General features: G+C 43.5%; 1 pseudogene; it reads right to left on the bottom strand.

Annotated features, from left to right (window-relative positions):
- Positions 1–1,298: 1,298 nt before the first annotated feature.
- The window catches only part of LOC126033497 (kelch-like protein 12), a 35,911-nt pseudogene continuing 22,087 nt past the window's right edge, over positions 1,299–15,122 (bottom strand).

Genomic DNA, 15,122 nt, shown 5'->3' with positions numbered 1-15,122 from the left:
GTTAGCACTCAGGGGCTATTCCTGGCTCTATGCTCAGAAATCACTCCTGGCAGGCTTGGGGAACCATATGGAATGCCGGGATTCGAACCAATGACCTTCTGCATGAGAGGCAAATTCCTTACCTCCTTGCTATCTCTCCGGCTCCGGATAACCTGGTTTTGATCCTCAGTATCCTATATGTTCCTCTGACCAGTGCCAGGAGTCATCCCTGAATACCATCAGTTGCCCCTTAAAAAGATTGTGCGCACATGAGTGTGATAAATGTGTGAGTGAGAGCGAGTGTTGAGAATGATAAATGTCTGTGTCTGAGTGTGAGTGCATGTATGACTGAGTGAAAGTGTTCAGGAGCATATGACCATGAGTGATATGTATGGATCTAAGTATGTGTATGAATGAGTGTGTGTGGATGTGTGATGCATCATGACTGAGTGTGAGTGTGCAGAAATGTGTGAATGGATAAAAATGCATCATGACTGAGTGTGAGAGTGTGCAGAAATCTGTGAGTATAAGTGCACGTGTGATTTATAAGGTGTGAGAGTTCAGGAGTGTGTGAGCCTGTGTATGAAAGAGCGTGTGAACGCATGTCTGAGTGTGTGTATGAATGTGAGTGCAAGTGAGTGACCTAGTGTGTGTGGGGCTATGGTGATGAGGTACTCCAGGCACCTGATACATGCGTGTTCCTGCGTGCTCCTCTCCACCGTGTTTCTCTGCCTGTCCCTATCTATCTCCCCATCTATCTCTCCCCCCATGGCTCTTTCTCTATATTTCTCGGTCTCTGTTTCCCATTCTTCCCCTTTCTATCTCTGTCACTTTTCATGTCCTTTCCTCCGCCCTCTGTCCCTGTCACACCCTGTTTCTGCCATCTCTGTCCCTGTTCTCTGTGTCCTCCCTGTCTACATGTCCCCTCTGGTCCTCTTTGATTCCATCTTGTGTCTGTCCTTGTCTGTTCCTGTGCTTGTGTTGATCTGTCACCCACAATGGGGTGTCAAGGGTCCCACATGGTGTGGCTGTGGGTGCAGGAGGAGGGTGCTGGCAGCAGGCATAGCCTCTGGTGATGGCAAGGGAATACTTGAGCACTGTGGCATGAAGGTGGTGTCACTGCGCTCAAGCAAGTACAACTGGTCTGTGGCTCTGTGTAACCGTGCAGATGCTGTATAGACAGGCGTGGTGTAGCTGTGTAGATACTGTATGGATAGGTTCTGTGTGATCAGGTTTGACTTGCTAACCCAGGTCAGACCAGCCCTGTGTGACATTGATGCCCTGATGCTCTGGATGACCCTTGACCTGGCCCTGCACTTTCATGGCCCAAGGAGGTGGTGCTCATAGAGCAGGGCTACTCCAAAACATGAACATTTGCTGGCCACTGGTGTAACATTAATTCAGTGTCTGGTGTGTTGATCATGTTTATCAACTGAATTTAAGATATTCAAGCCATCATATCCTCCTGAAAGACAAGGCGAAGATTACTTTGGAAACAATGGAGACACTCTTGCCAATTAGTCTGTCTGTCTTGTGTTGAGTACATCAACTAATTAGCTCCAGTCCCCCCACAAGAATTCTAGTACCTTGAAGAGAAATCTGATTTTCTATTTCCACTGCTACAAAAAGATAAACCCAGTTAGTGGAAATTGTTCTGGGACAGATCAAGATTTTAGGCTTAAAAACAATTCTGGAAGAAGCCCTCCCCAACGTGTTGTCTCTCCCTGTGTCCAGAGCAAATAACTAGACAGTAGATGACACCACTAGCTACTATGAGTTCAGCACCTTCCCTGGCTGTCTGCATGTCTCCCAGCATGCTCCACTGGTCAATAGTTGGGTCACAGTGCTTCATACTGGTCTAATGCCTGCTTTCATCAAATCCCCTAGAGACATAGATTATATCCTCTATGGTGGTATCTCCAGCAAGGCCTCGCTGCACATTAATGGGGACCACAGGATGCCAAAATCATCCTCATCTGCTGTGTAGTCAAGACATTCAACTGAACTGAGGTGGGAACAGCCATCATAACCACCAATTATATAGATTAGGTCTTGCAGGGACACATAAGCCACATAACATCTCTTGCAAATGATGGTTGGCAAAAAATTCTACTCCTGTGTCTTGGGGCATATTTGTCTACCACATAAATTGGGGGATTGCTGGCTTCCAAAGCCTCCAACCACCAGAAGTACCTCATTGGCTCCAAGATAAGCCCAGGTCCTTGGGCCCTGCATCTGATTTCAAAACTCAAGACCTCAGATGAAACTTCTTTGATTCATCCACTAACTCTCTGCACTGCAAGCTACAGTGGATAAAAGGCTCAGCATCTATGACATTCGTGATGTACCTAGAAGTGATCAGGGACATCCACACATATTGGAGCAAGTCAGGCAGGGATTCTCGCTCCTTCTTGGCATGCTTTACTCAGTTAATGACAGTCTCGAAGGTTGGCTCCTCAGAATCTATCCAAATATCATCACACTTGATCAGTTTTTTTTTTGTTTTTGTTTTTTTCTTTTGGTTTTTGGGTCACACCCGGCGGTGCTCAGGGGTTACTCCTGGCTGTCTGCTCAGAAATAGCTCCTGGCAGGCACGAACCATATGGGACACCGGGATTCGAACCAACCACCTTTGGTCCTGGATCGGCTGCTTGCAAGGCAAATGCCGCTGTGCTATCTCTCCGACACTTGATCAGTTTTTACACCTTACCTTGACTCAGAAGAATGAATTATTCATGCTGTATCACTTCTGGAAAATGCTTCTAACTGAACACTTCTGTTACTTGCATGAGATCAACACAATTGTGTCTCAGCAATATTGCAAATGCCCAGACGATTAGAAGGATTAAACTGGCTTTCCAAGAACTTACAGCAAGCATGCTTTATACTTTTCAGCTGAAGCAGACAGGCTGCAGGGAGAAATTCTTGTACATAGTCCTCCCTCACATGTATTGTATATCTGTGTACACAAAGTCCAGCAGGATTTCCATGGAGGAAGCAGTTAAACCGTGGATATCAATGTTAGGTTTCCCCTTCTCTGAAAGCTCACTGGTGAATATAGCACAGGCATATTGCTACAGGCAGCCAGCACAATAAGGTAAGTGGGAAAGTCTGTCTGCTCCACTCAATCTCACGTCACAGAGGGTATTACTCTTCTGGAAGAAATTCATTGAACTGAGGATAGATTTACCATGAGTCTCTGCCCTTGCAGGCCATAATGCCTCCCACCAAGCAATAGAGTGAAAGAATGAAAGGAGTCCTTAAATTCTGCACAGCACAATAAGGTGAGTGGGAAAGTCTTTCTGCTCCACTCTCAATGTCATGTCACAGAGGGTATTGCTCTTTCAGAGGGAATTCATCAAACTGAGGATGGATTTAGCGTGAGTCTTTGTCCTTGGAGGCCATAATGCCTCCCATCAATCAATAGAGTGAAAGAATGAAAAGGGTCTTTAAATTCTGCAACTTTGCTCACCTTCTGTGCCAGGCCTGACCTCCACTTTGGGGAAGGGGTAGGGCATGGGACTCACTGGCAGCTCACTGGAGCTGAAATTTCACTGCCTGCCCAGACCCAAAACTCTGGCTATTTTACTTCTTTTAATAGTGATTTATAGTTTTCTGCATTTTTTTTGTTCAATTTATTTCTAGGCACTTGGTATTTTGGTAGACAATTGTGAATGGATTTGAAAGAACTTCTTTGGGGGAGAGGAAAAAAGAGCTTCTTTCTCTTCTCTTTCATTGTTAGCATATATGTTGAATTATTGGTCCCATTCTAATCAATAATCATACTCCACCCTAGGGTGTGATCTGGTGATGGAATTATTGGATTATTCCCTACTTGGTATTCCTCTCCCACTTTAGGGTGTGGCCTGGTTCTTGTGAATAAAAGCATGGGTTTGAGGAAAGCAGGCACTCATTTCTTTTTTTTTTTTTTCATGCAAAAGCAAGGGGTTTATTGTTCAAGCATATATGCCTGGGCACCCAGCATGGCCATATGGCTAGAGGTTGAGAGCCCGATCCCAAATTCAGCAGTTCCAGTACAAATGGAAAATTTACAGAACACAGCATGACAGTTGATTTCAGGAAGTTTAGTGACTTTTACATTTCCTTTTTTTCATTTTTGAATGCAGTTTATTAACAAAGTTGATCTGAAATTTACTTACATTTCTCAATACAACATTTTTTCATTGACTTGCTTCCTTCCATCTAAAATACTCATGTTTCAAAGCTAGATTTCCAAAATTTGTTCACATTTAGAATACCTAGCTCCTTTATTTTTGGTTACCTAGCTCCTTAAAAAAACTCTATTCATATATTTTTTGAACAGTTCCTCTCTGAATATACATAGTTTCTTTATATTTTTATATTTTTATATGTTGGTTTTGATTTTCCATCTGTCACGCTTTTTTTTTAAAATAATCTTTTTTTATAATATATTTATTTAAACATCTTGATTACAAATATGATTGTGATTAGGTTTCAGTTATGTAAAGAACACCCCCCTTCACCAGTGCAACATTCCCACCACCAATGTCCCAAATCTCCCTCCATCCCACCCCACCCCCACCTGTACTCTAGACAGGCTTTCCAGTTCCCTCATTCATTCATATGGTTATGGTATTTCTCAGTGTAGTTATTTCTATAATTGCACTCACCACTCTTTGTGGTGAGCTTCATGAAGTAAGCTGGAAGTTTCAGCCCTCGACTCATTGTCTCTGAGGATTGTTGCAAAAATGATTTTTATTTTTTTTAAAACCCATAGATGAGTGAGACCATTCTGCGTCTAGCTCTCTCCCTCTGACTTATTTCACTCAGCACGATAGATTCCATGTACATACATGTATAGGAAGATTTCATGACTTCATCTCTCCTGATGGCTGCATAATATTCCATTGTGTATATGTACCACAGTTTCTTTGGCCATTGATCTGTTGAAGGGCATCTTGGTTGTTTCCAGAGCCTGACTATTGTGAATAGTGCTGCAATAAATATAGGTGTGAGGAAGGGATTTTTGTATTGTATTCTTGTGTTCCTAGGGTATATCCCTAGGAGTGGGTTGAATGGGAGCTCAATTTCCAGTTTTTGGAAGAATCTCCATATCGCTTTCCATAGAGGTTGGACTAGATGGCATTCCCACCAGCAGTGGAAAAGAGTTCCTTTCTCTCCACATCCCTGCCAGCACTGATTGTTCTCGTTCTTTGTGATGTGCAGGCACTCATTTCTTTGGTCTTCCTCCACTAAGCTGCTTTCTTTCTAAGGAGCAGGCTTGTGTGAATGGATTTCTGACTTGAGTGTTAGATTTCCTGAACCTGTTTTTGTACCTTTTCATTGTCTGGATTATTTTCTGCATCAATGTTTGCTTCCAGACACATGTCTCACCAGATCTTTGTTTTGGAGCCTGAGGCTCCGCTTATAGATGGCGCCCAAACAGGGAGATAAAACTATAAAGGAATCAAACAGGGACTCTGCCACCAACTGGTGAAATGTTAATTTCATCGCTTCTCAGGTGAATTTCACCATATGGATTTTTTTTTTGGTTTTTCAGGCCACACCCATTTGATGCTCAGGGGTTACTCCTGGCTAAGTGCTCAGAAATTGTCCCTGGCTTGGGTGGACCATATGGGACACCAGGGGATCGAACCTCGGTCCTTCCTTGGCTAGTGCTTGCAAGGCAGATGCCTTACCTCTAGCGCCACCTCCATCTGGATTTTTTTTTAAATTATCTTTATTTAAACACCATGATTACAAATATAATTGTAGTTGTATGATTACAGTCATGTAAAGAACACCCCCCTTCACCAGTGCAGGATTCCCACCACCAATTTCCCGGATCTACCTACTCCCCACCCCACCCACACCTGAACTCGAGACAGGCTTTCTTTTCCCCCATTCATTCACATTGTTATGATAGTTTTCAATGTAGTTATTTCTCTAACTGCACTTATCACTCTATGTGGTGAGCTTCATGTCATGAGCTGCACCTACATGGGAAGATGGGGGTAAATAAAGGTTGGGACTGAGGCAGTAAAATATTAGAAATGAGATTTGTAGGGTAGTAGCAAGGTCACAAAACAAGATGGATGTTATGGATATATAAAATATATGCATACAATACTATCAATAGGAAAACAAGGAGAAAAAATTCCAGTGACTGTCCCAACATAAACCAGTACTAAAACGGCCCACCCTCCTCCCAAAGCACATTTCCATTAGTGTAGGGAGAGGTAGGGGGGAAGCCTGAGCTGGTCTCCAGAATCAAAGAGGAAACCGGAGGCCAGATGTCTGCCCGCCCTCCTCCCCATGCACCTCCCCCCTGGAGTACGGAGGGAGGGGGGAAGCCTGAGGACCACTAAGAGTCCACCTGAACCCACTTCTGGCCATCTGAGCTGGCACCCAGGGAAGGCCTGGAGTCAGGGGAAAAAGACAAGGATGGCTGGGGGCCTGCCAAGCCTCCCAGCACTCCCCAGGACAGGGAGAAGGGCTCCGGTATGGGGCCTCCCCAAACCCCATACCTGGCAAGAGCTAGTCTCCAGAATCAAAGAGGAAACCAGAAGCCAGATGTCTGCCTGCCCTCCTCCCCGTGCACCTGCCCCCTGGAGTACAGAGGGAGGGGGGAAGCCTGAGGGCCACTAAGAGTCCACCTTAACCTACTTCTGGCCACCTGAGCTGGCACCCAAGTAGGGCCTGGAGAAAAGGGGGTAGGTTATGGGGCCTGCCAAACCTCCCAGCACTCCCCAGGCTAGGGAGAAAGGCTCTGGCATGGGATCTCCCCAAACCTGCCAGGCAACACTTGCATAAGCTCAGTTTTTCTGATCTCTTAGTTCAGTGTAAAAATTTCTAATTTCAGTTGACAAATCTTCTTGATGCTTAATTTTGCTCCAGTCAAGTCTATTGATGCTTTTTTTGAGCTCCCTGAACATTTTTCCATAATTCTACTCTAAACTTCTTATTTGAGAGGATACCTATTTGTTTCCTACTTTTTAGATTATTAGAGGAGCCATCTTGATTTCTGTAAATATGGGGGTGTACTGCAAAATTACTCCATTGGCAAGGCTGTAGATTGCTTCTTAAAATGTACAGAAATGGAATTCAGGGGTTACAAGATAAGCGTGGCCGCGGAGTGAAGCGGAGCGGCTGCGTTTTGGGTGTGGGTCCTGGAGAGATTATAGTCCTTGGAGTGTCTAGGCAGGCTCAGCAGAAAAGAGACAGAGAGCATGGCTGCCTTACTTTATAAGTCTCTGGGTACCCAATCACATGGCAGGAATTGGCCCCACGTGCGTTGGGTGGGGACATCTTACCGGGTGTGGGTCCTAGAGAGGTTATAGTCCTTGGAGTGTCTAGGCAGGCTCAGCAGAAAAAAGCTCCATCTGGATTTTTAAGCTTATGACTCTTTGGTTCAATGTGATGTTATTTGCTTGGGCTTTGGTTGAAGGATCCTCATGAAAACTGCATTAGTGGTGGCTTTCCTTTATTTATTTTTTTCATTTTGTATGGATTAGGAGAATTAAAAGATATGGGTCGAATTATCTAACCTCTCATTAAAATTTGCCGAGGCATGGGATGATTATTCTAGCCTTGTTTTAAAAGTTTCTGAAGTTCTTTCTAATAGTTCTGAAAGACCTGTAAAGCCAAAGAACAGAGAAGCATTTCCAGTAATCACACGTAGTCAAGTCCAAAGCACTGAGGTTGGTGTTCTACCTCCCCATACTGGAGCAAGACCAATAGAGCCTTTAGCATTTTATCTCAAGGATATTGGTTTACAGATCAAATAAAATGATATTGAAATGGCCCAATCAGAAGGCAGATCTGTAAGATTCTCACCCACCATCTCTCGACTTCAGCCTTTTAGAGAGTGTGAAATTAATCTACCTCCACACAAGGGAGAGTTCTTAGGAATATTAGTAATAACACAGTATCAGAAATAAAGTCTCCCCATCAGGAAAATAATCAAATTTCAAACTATGAAGGTTTGAACATGGATTACCTCAGTAGATTTAAGAAAGTGTGCTCAGAGTATGGTCCTATTTATCCGTTTTGTGTTGAATACCTTGGTACCTGAAATGATGGTGAGTGTTGGATACACCAGTAATTTAACATTGTAGCAAAGTCCTGTTTGAGTGCTTCTCAATAGTTACAATGGAAAATGTGATTTGTGAAAAATTCTAAGAGTAAATTAATAGCATAGATCACTCTGGAATAAGGGTTGCAGGAGTCACATTATCTTAATAAAATTCTTATAGGAGAAGGAAAGTAGGAAAGAAGTAAATAGGCAGGCAAGACTATCTCATGATGTTTTAAAACTTGTAGGGAACTTGCATTGAAGACTTGGGAAAAATAGACTCCAATACCACATTCAAGGGTATACAAAGATTATTCAGGAAGCTACAGAGCCATATACAGAATTTGTGGAAAAATTGACAGAAAATTTAAAAATACTGAAATTCAAAATCTCTTGACAAAAATCTTCGACTTTGACAATGCCAATGAATATTGCCAGGCTCTCTTTTTTTTTGGGGGGGGCACACCCATTTGATGCTCAGGGGTTACTCCTGGCTAAGTACTCAGAAATTGCCCCTGGGTTGGGCGGACCATATGGGACGCTGGGGGATCGAACATCGGTCTTTCCTTGGCCAGCACTTCCAAGGCGTTCTAGCGCCAGCTCACTGGCCCCCAGGCTATTTTATGCCCAATTAGGGAGAGAGATTTCTACTTGCTGGTAGAAATGATGGGGCTTACAATTACCCTCTTCACTCCTCACTATTGCACCTCTAACAGCAAATTCTATTCAGAGGTAAATTCCAGGAAATCAGATCAATGGCTTTCACCCAAGAAAATCACCTGGTCCTTGCTCAAGGTGTAGGAAGGAATTTCATTGGGCAAGAGACTGTCATTCAGTACCTTACAATCTCTCCAGAAACCAGGGAAAGGACCCAAAGCCTATCTCATGAGGCCAGGACATATACTTTACATGCGACAATATGGGGCATTTAAGAATACAATGCAGATTACAATCTCTTTTTGTTCCCACTCAAGAACACTCTCCTTTGAAACCAAGATAATCAACCTGTTTTGGGAAACTGGGACTGGGTCAGTTCCTGGGCCCTCAATATCAGGGAACCTTTTTATAAATAGTTCAGCTTCTTAGCCCAGACCAAGAGAATATCCTGCAGTTTAAGCTAGTTAAAGCCTGACACTTAAGGAAGCTGCAGTTTTGATATTCCTTGCCTGGAGGACTTGACCATTCTTCCAGCTCAATGCCCTTATAAGTTTAGATCTGGCATAAAAGGGTCAGTCCCTCAAGAGACTGTGGGATTACTTAAGGAAAAAGCAGTTTAATGTTCAAAGGCATAATAATTCACCTGGGATTTATAGATTCTGACCATGTGGAAATACTGTATTTATTCGAGTATAAAGTGCACCCATGTATACTAATTTTCAATTAAAAATTGGTATGAAATTTTGTTTCACACCAAGCATTGTAATTGACAAAAATGTTGTTGAACATGTGCAGCCATGATAAAAATTACTTATTAACAATGTAAGCTGGTATAAACACAATGTCGAAATAAAATTACCGGTAACAATATTTATTTAAAATGCTTCAAAGTCAGATTCATCATCAGATACAATAATTCTCCTTTGAATGTAATTTCCCTTTTTGATCTTGCTGCTTTCAGTATTCTATCGCTATCTGTGGGATTTGTCATTGTGACTAGTATGTAGTTTCTTGTAGTCTGATGTTGTCTGTGCCTGCCCGAGTCCTCCTGGCCTTGTCTTGGACATGTTCTAGGAGGGTCTAGAGTGACCAGCTCTGCAATGAGGGACCATTTCTGTCACAGAGACATATATCTCATTGCCTCAGTACCCCACAAGTGCTGGACTCTGCTCCCCAGAACTTGGGAAAGACACACCTACCTTTCACCTTCTCTGTATTCTTTGAATGTCCCCCAGCTCACCATGGTTTTCCCCACCTGCTTTCTGCAACCTCTCACCTCCTGCCTTCCACACCCCCCCCACCTCAGATACAGGTTTTGCTGCCTGAAGGCCCTTCATGTACTGCTCCAGACCCCTTTCTGCCAGCCACTCATCTTCCTGGAAGCCTGTCTGTGTCCTCCTGGGGCTTTTAGTGACCAGGTGTCCCTCAGGAACAGTCATCTACTTGTCTGTGTCCTCGCAGTCTCCTTAGTGCCCAGGTGCTTCTTGCAGGCTGAAGCTCCACATCTTTAGGGGTTGGTCACTATGAACTGGCAGTCTCTCTGCCTGCAGAGTGTTGGCTGCAAGCTACAGGGCACAGAATCTGTGCTAGCATCATGGAGACAGCCGAACCTGGCCCTCTGCTGGGCTCCCTGGGGCCTCTGCTCCTCCAATCACCAGGTTGATGACAGTCATAATTTGCTCTATTCTGCACCTTCCCCTCCACCCATAGTCACTGTGCTATATACAGGTCCTGAGCCAGTCCAGTTGGGAGAAAGTGTCATGCCCTAGCCAGGGCCTCATCCAGGGGAAGTGTGGGCCTCTCAACCCATGGATAGTGCTGGGACCCAGCCAGGGACCTGCCCTTCTTACACACTGCCTGGTGGGAGAACAGAAGCACAGATGTGCCCCACAAACAGGAAACCCTGGTGAGAAAGCAGGCCTTGCCAATGGAGAAGGAGGGCAGAGCAGACTTGGAACAGGCCAGGCCCATCTCCAAATCCCATTGGGGAGTCCAGCTGAGGCCAGAATTCCCCAACTGAGAGTAACCATCAGATAAGGCTTCTAGGAGGGGCTCATCCACAGTCTCCCCTGGAATCATGAGTGCCACCTCACATAAAAGCCCCCTCATATGATCACCATCCCAGTCATGGCCCTTATGCCTCTACAGCCCAGTGCCTCTGAGTCCTGGGGCCTCTGCAGCTCTCATGACCTCTTGAACTGAAAGTTCCTACTTCCTCTTTCACTGTGAATAGCTGGCTTGGGTTTCTGCAACAACTGTGATAGCCACTTCAATGCCCAAAACTGCCCTCACCCTCTACCCCGAGGGTCTATGCAGGCCCCACCTTCCTGCCCACAGGAACATCTGTTTCCAGAGTGATGGTGAGTAGTACATAAGTCCCATGAATCAGGCCTTGATAAGCCTGTTTCCATGGTAGAAGTAGCTGCCCATAGCCTTTCATGCCAACTTGTTTGTGGGGATGGTGGGAACCAGGGTTGGACCCAAACCAGGTTCTCTTCTTGCTGAGTTTGTTCTGGAAATTGGATAGGGCCAATGGCAGAAGAGCTGAACATGGAGTGTCAAGGTTCCTAGTCTCAGTGCTGGGCCACATATAATAGGGCAGGACTAGTGACACCTATCACAGACATAGCAATCACCTCAGGAACCAAAGGGGTGTCACACTCCTGCTGAGGCATCAGTGGTCACTGATGCCACCCTAGTGGGAGCTTCAGTAAGCAATGTAGCAGATATGCCTACAAAAATCATTAAATGTCTCTAAGGAGAGTTGTAGCTAGTCACCTTAAGCACATAACCTGTTTTAACACCCAGGGCACACATGCTGCTTTCCCTAGTCCCTTTACCCTGTTTCCTACATACAGAAGCACACACCATGTTTTAATCTCCTCTCACATTCTTATTGGCTTATACAGAGTTCACACCTTACTCTCCCCCAATATAAATATCCATTTACTACCTACAATAAACTGACCTACTCTCCTGAAGTGGCTGGTGAATGCTTCTTTGAGAGTACTCTTCTCACCAGGGATCTGGCCTCTTCTATATCAGGATCTGACTTCACCAGCATCATTTACAGAGACTCCAACAAGGAAAAGATAGTGCAACCAGGAACAAGTGGTTTGAGCAAGAGCCTGGACTAGTGGAGCTCTAAAGAGAAAGCGAGATGCAAAGACTAGATGATGATATTTTGTGGTAAATGGAAGGCAGGCAGACACATTAATATTTAGATAGAATGATAGTAGAGAAATAATGTTGGGTAGAGATGATGGGTAGATGGATGATATTTGAATAGAAAATAATTATAAGAAAAAGTGGATAATGGATAATAAGAATGATAAATGATAGAAGAACAAATAAGAATGAATTATCAGTAAATAGATTACTAGACAGAATAAACACAGATGGGGAGATAGAAATAGCTAAAAGATGACATGAAGGAGAGATAAAAGTGGTGCATGAATATAGCAAAGAGATGATGTAAGTAGCACTTATCCATTTAACCAAAGCAACACATCTTCCAAACCAATATATAAAATTTGTCAAATGTCCCTTTTGAATTAAAATGAGGTTTACCTAAATAATTCAAGGCATGATAAGAAAGCTGACATAAAGTATATAGAGTTACTTTAGCAACATGCAATTTTATTTGTTATGCCTTTCCTTTTCTATTCAATTGGGTTCAGTACAAACAGTTCAATCTTGTCTTCATCTTTGCCAAAAACTTGAGACCAAGTTAGTTATTTTTCCCCTCTCAGATCATATGAGTCATCTCCAATCATGAGCACTACCTCCAGAGTACAGTCGTTGGCATGCCTGACTGCATGATACACCACCCAATTTCTTTTTTTTTTTTCTTTTTAACATTCCCATCACCAATGCCCCAGATCTCCCTCCTCCCCACCCAACCCCGCCTGTACTCTAGACAGGCTTCTACTTCCCTCGTTAATTCACATTGTTATGATAGTTCTCAATGTAGTTATTTCTCTAACAACACCCATCGCTCTTCGTGGTGAGCTTCATGTAGTGAGCTGGATCTTAAAGCCCTCCTCTCTTTTCTATCTGAGAATTACTGCAAAAATGTATTTTATTTTTCTTAAAACCCATAGGTAAGTGAGACTATTCTGCGTCCCCCGCCCTGTGACTTATTTTACTCAGCACAATAGATTCCAGTTACATCCATGTATAGGAAAATTTCATGACTTCATCTCTCCTGATGGCTGCATAATATTTCATTGTGTATATGTACCACAGTTTCTTTAGCAATTTATCTGTTGAAGGGCATCTTGGTTGTTTCCAGAGTCTGGCTATTGTAAATAGTGCTGCAACGAATATAGGTGTGAGGAAGGGTTTTTGTATTGTATTTTTTTGTTTTTGTTTTTGTTTTTGGTTTTTGGGTCACACCCGGTGGTGCTCAGGGGTTACTCCTGGCTGTCTGCTCAGAAATAGCTCCTGGCAGGCACGGGGGACCATATGGGACACCGGGATTCAAACCAGCCACCTTTGGTCCTGGATCAGCTGCTTGCAAGGCAAACGCCGCTGTGCTATCTCTCTGGGCCCTTGTATTGTATTTTTATGTTCCTAGGGTATGTCCCAAGAGTGGTATAGCTGGATCATATGGGAGTCCAATTTCCAGTTTTTGGAGGAATCTCCATATTGCTTTCCATAGAGATTGGACTGGACGGCATTCCCACCAGCAGCGAATAAGAGTTCCTTTGCTCATTGCCATTCTTTGTGATGCGTGCCAATTTCTGTGGTGTGAGATGGTACTTCATAGTTGTTTTGATTTGCATCTCCCTGATGATTAATGATGTGGAGCATTTTTTCATGTGCCTTTTTTCCATTTGTATTTTTTCTTTGACAAAGTGTCTGTTTATTTCTTCTCCCCATTTTTTGATGGGGTTAGATGCCTTTTTTCTTGTAAAGCTCTGTCAGTGCCTTGTATATTTTGGATATTAGCCCCTTATCTGATGGGTATTGGGTGAATAGTTTCTCTTTTTTTGGTTTTTGGGTCACACCTGGCAGTGCTCAGGGGTTATTCCTGGCTCCAGGCTCAGAAATTGCTCCTGGCAGGCACAGGGGACCATATGGGGCGCCGGGATTCGAACCGATGACCTCCTGCATGAAAGGCAAACGCCTTACCTCCATGCTATCTCTCCGGCCCCGAATAGTTTCTCTTATTCAGTGAGTGGCTCTTGAATCCTGGGCACTATTTTCTTTGAAGTACAGAAGCTTCTCAGCTTAATATATTCCCATCTGTTTATCTCTGCTTCCACTTGTTTGGAGAGTACTGTTTCCTCCTTAAAGATGCCCTTAGACTCAATGTCATGGAGTGTTTTACCTACATGTTGTTCTATATGCCTTATGGTTTCAGGTCTGATATCAATGTCTTTATCCATTTGGATTTTACTTTCGTACATGGTGTTAGCTGGGGGTCTGAGTTCACTCTTTTGCAAGTGGCTAACCAGTTGTGCCAATGCCACTTGTTGACGAGGCTTTCCTTGCTCCATTTAGGAATTCTTGTTCCATTATCAAAAATTAAGTGATTGTATGTCTGGGGAGCATTCTCTGAGTACTCAAGCCTATTCCACTGATCTGAGGGTCTGTCTTTATTCCAATACCATGCTGATAACTATTGCTTTATAATACAGTTTAAAATTATGGAAAATAATGCCTCCCATATTCCTTTTCCCAAGGATTGTTTTAGCTATTCAAGGGTGTTTATTGTTCCAAATGAATTTAAGAAATGTTTGATCCACTTCTTTGAAGAATGTCATGGGTATCTTTAGAGGGATCACATTAAATCTGTACAATGCTTTGGGGAGTATTGCCATTTTAATGATGTTAATCCTGCCAATCCATGAGCAGGGTATGTGTTCCCATTTCCGTGTGTCTTCTCTTATTTCTTGGAGCAGTGCTTTTTTTGTTGTTGTTGTTGTTGTTTTTGGGCCACACCCGGCGGTGCTCAGGGGTTACTCCTGGCTGTCTGCTCAGAAATAGCTCCTGGCAGGCATGGGGGACCATATGGGACACCAGGATTCGAACCAATCACCTTTGGTCCTGGATCGGTTGCTTGCAAGGCAAACACTGCTGTGCTATCTCTCCGGGCCCTGGAGCAGTGTTTTTATAGTTTTCTTTGTTTAGGTCCTTCATGTCTTTAGTCAAGTTGACTCCAAGATATTTGAGTTTGTGTGGCACTAATGTGATTGGGGTCATTTTCTTAATGTCCATTTCTTCCCTATCATTATTGATATATAAAAAGGTCATTGATTTTTGTGTGTTAATTTTGTAGCTTGCCACATTGCTATATAAATCTATTGTTTCTAGAAGCTTTTTGGTAGAGTCTTTAGGGTTTTCTAAGTAGAGTATCACGTCATGTGCAAACAGTGAGAGCTTGACTTCTTCCTTTCCTATCTGGATTTACTTGATATCTTTT

The sequence above is a fragment of the Suncus etruscus genome, chromosome 17, assembly GCF_024139225.1.
Source record: "Suncus etruscus isolate mSunEtr1 chromosome 17, mSunEtr1.pri.cur, whole genome shotgun sequence".
Taxonomy (NCBI): domain Eukaryota; kingdom Metazoa; phylum Chordata; class Mammalia; order Eulipotyphla; family Soricidae; genus Suncus; species Suncus etruscus.
Note: the sequence above shows the minus strand (reverse complement) of the source record. Positions and strands in the feature narration are given on the sequence as shown.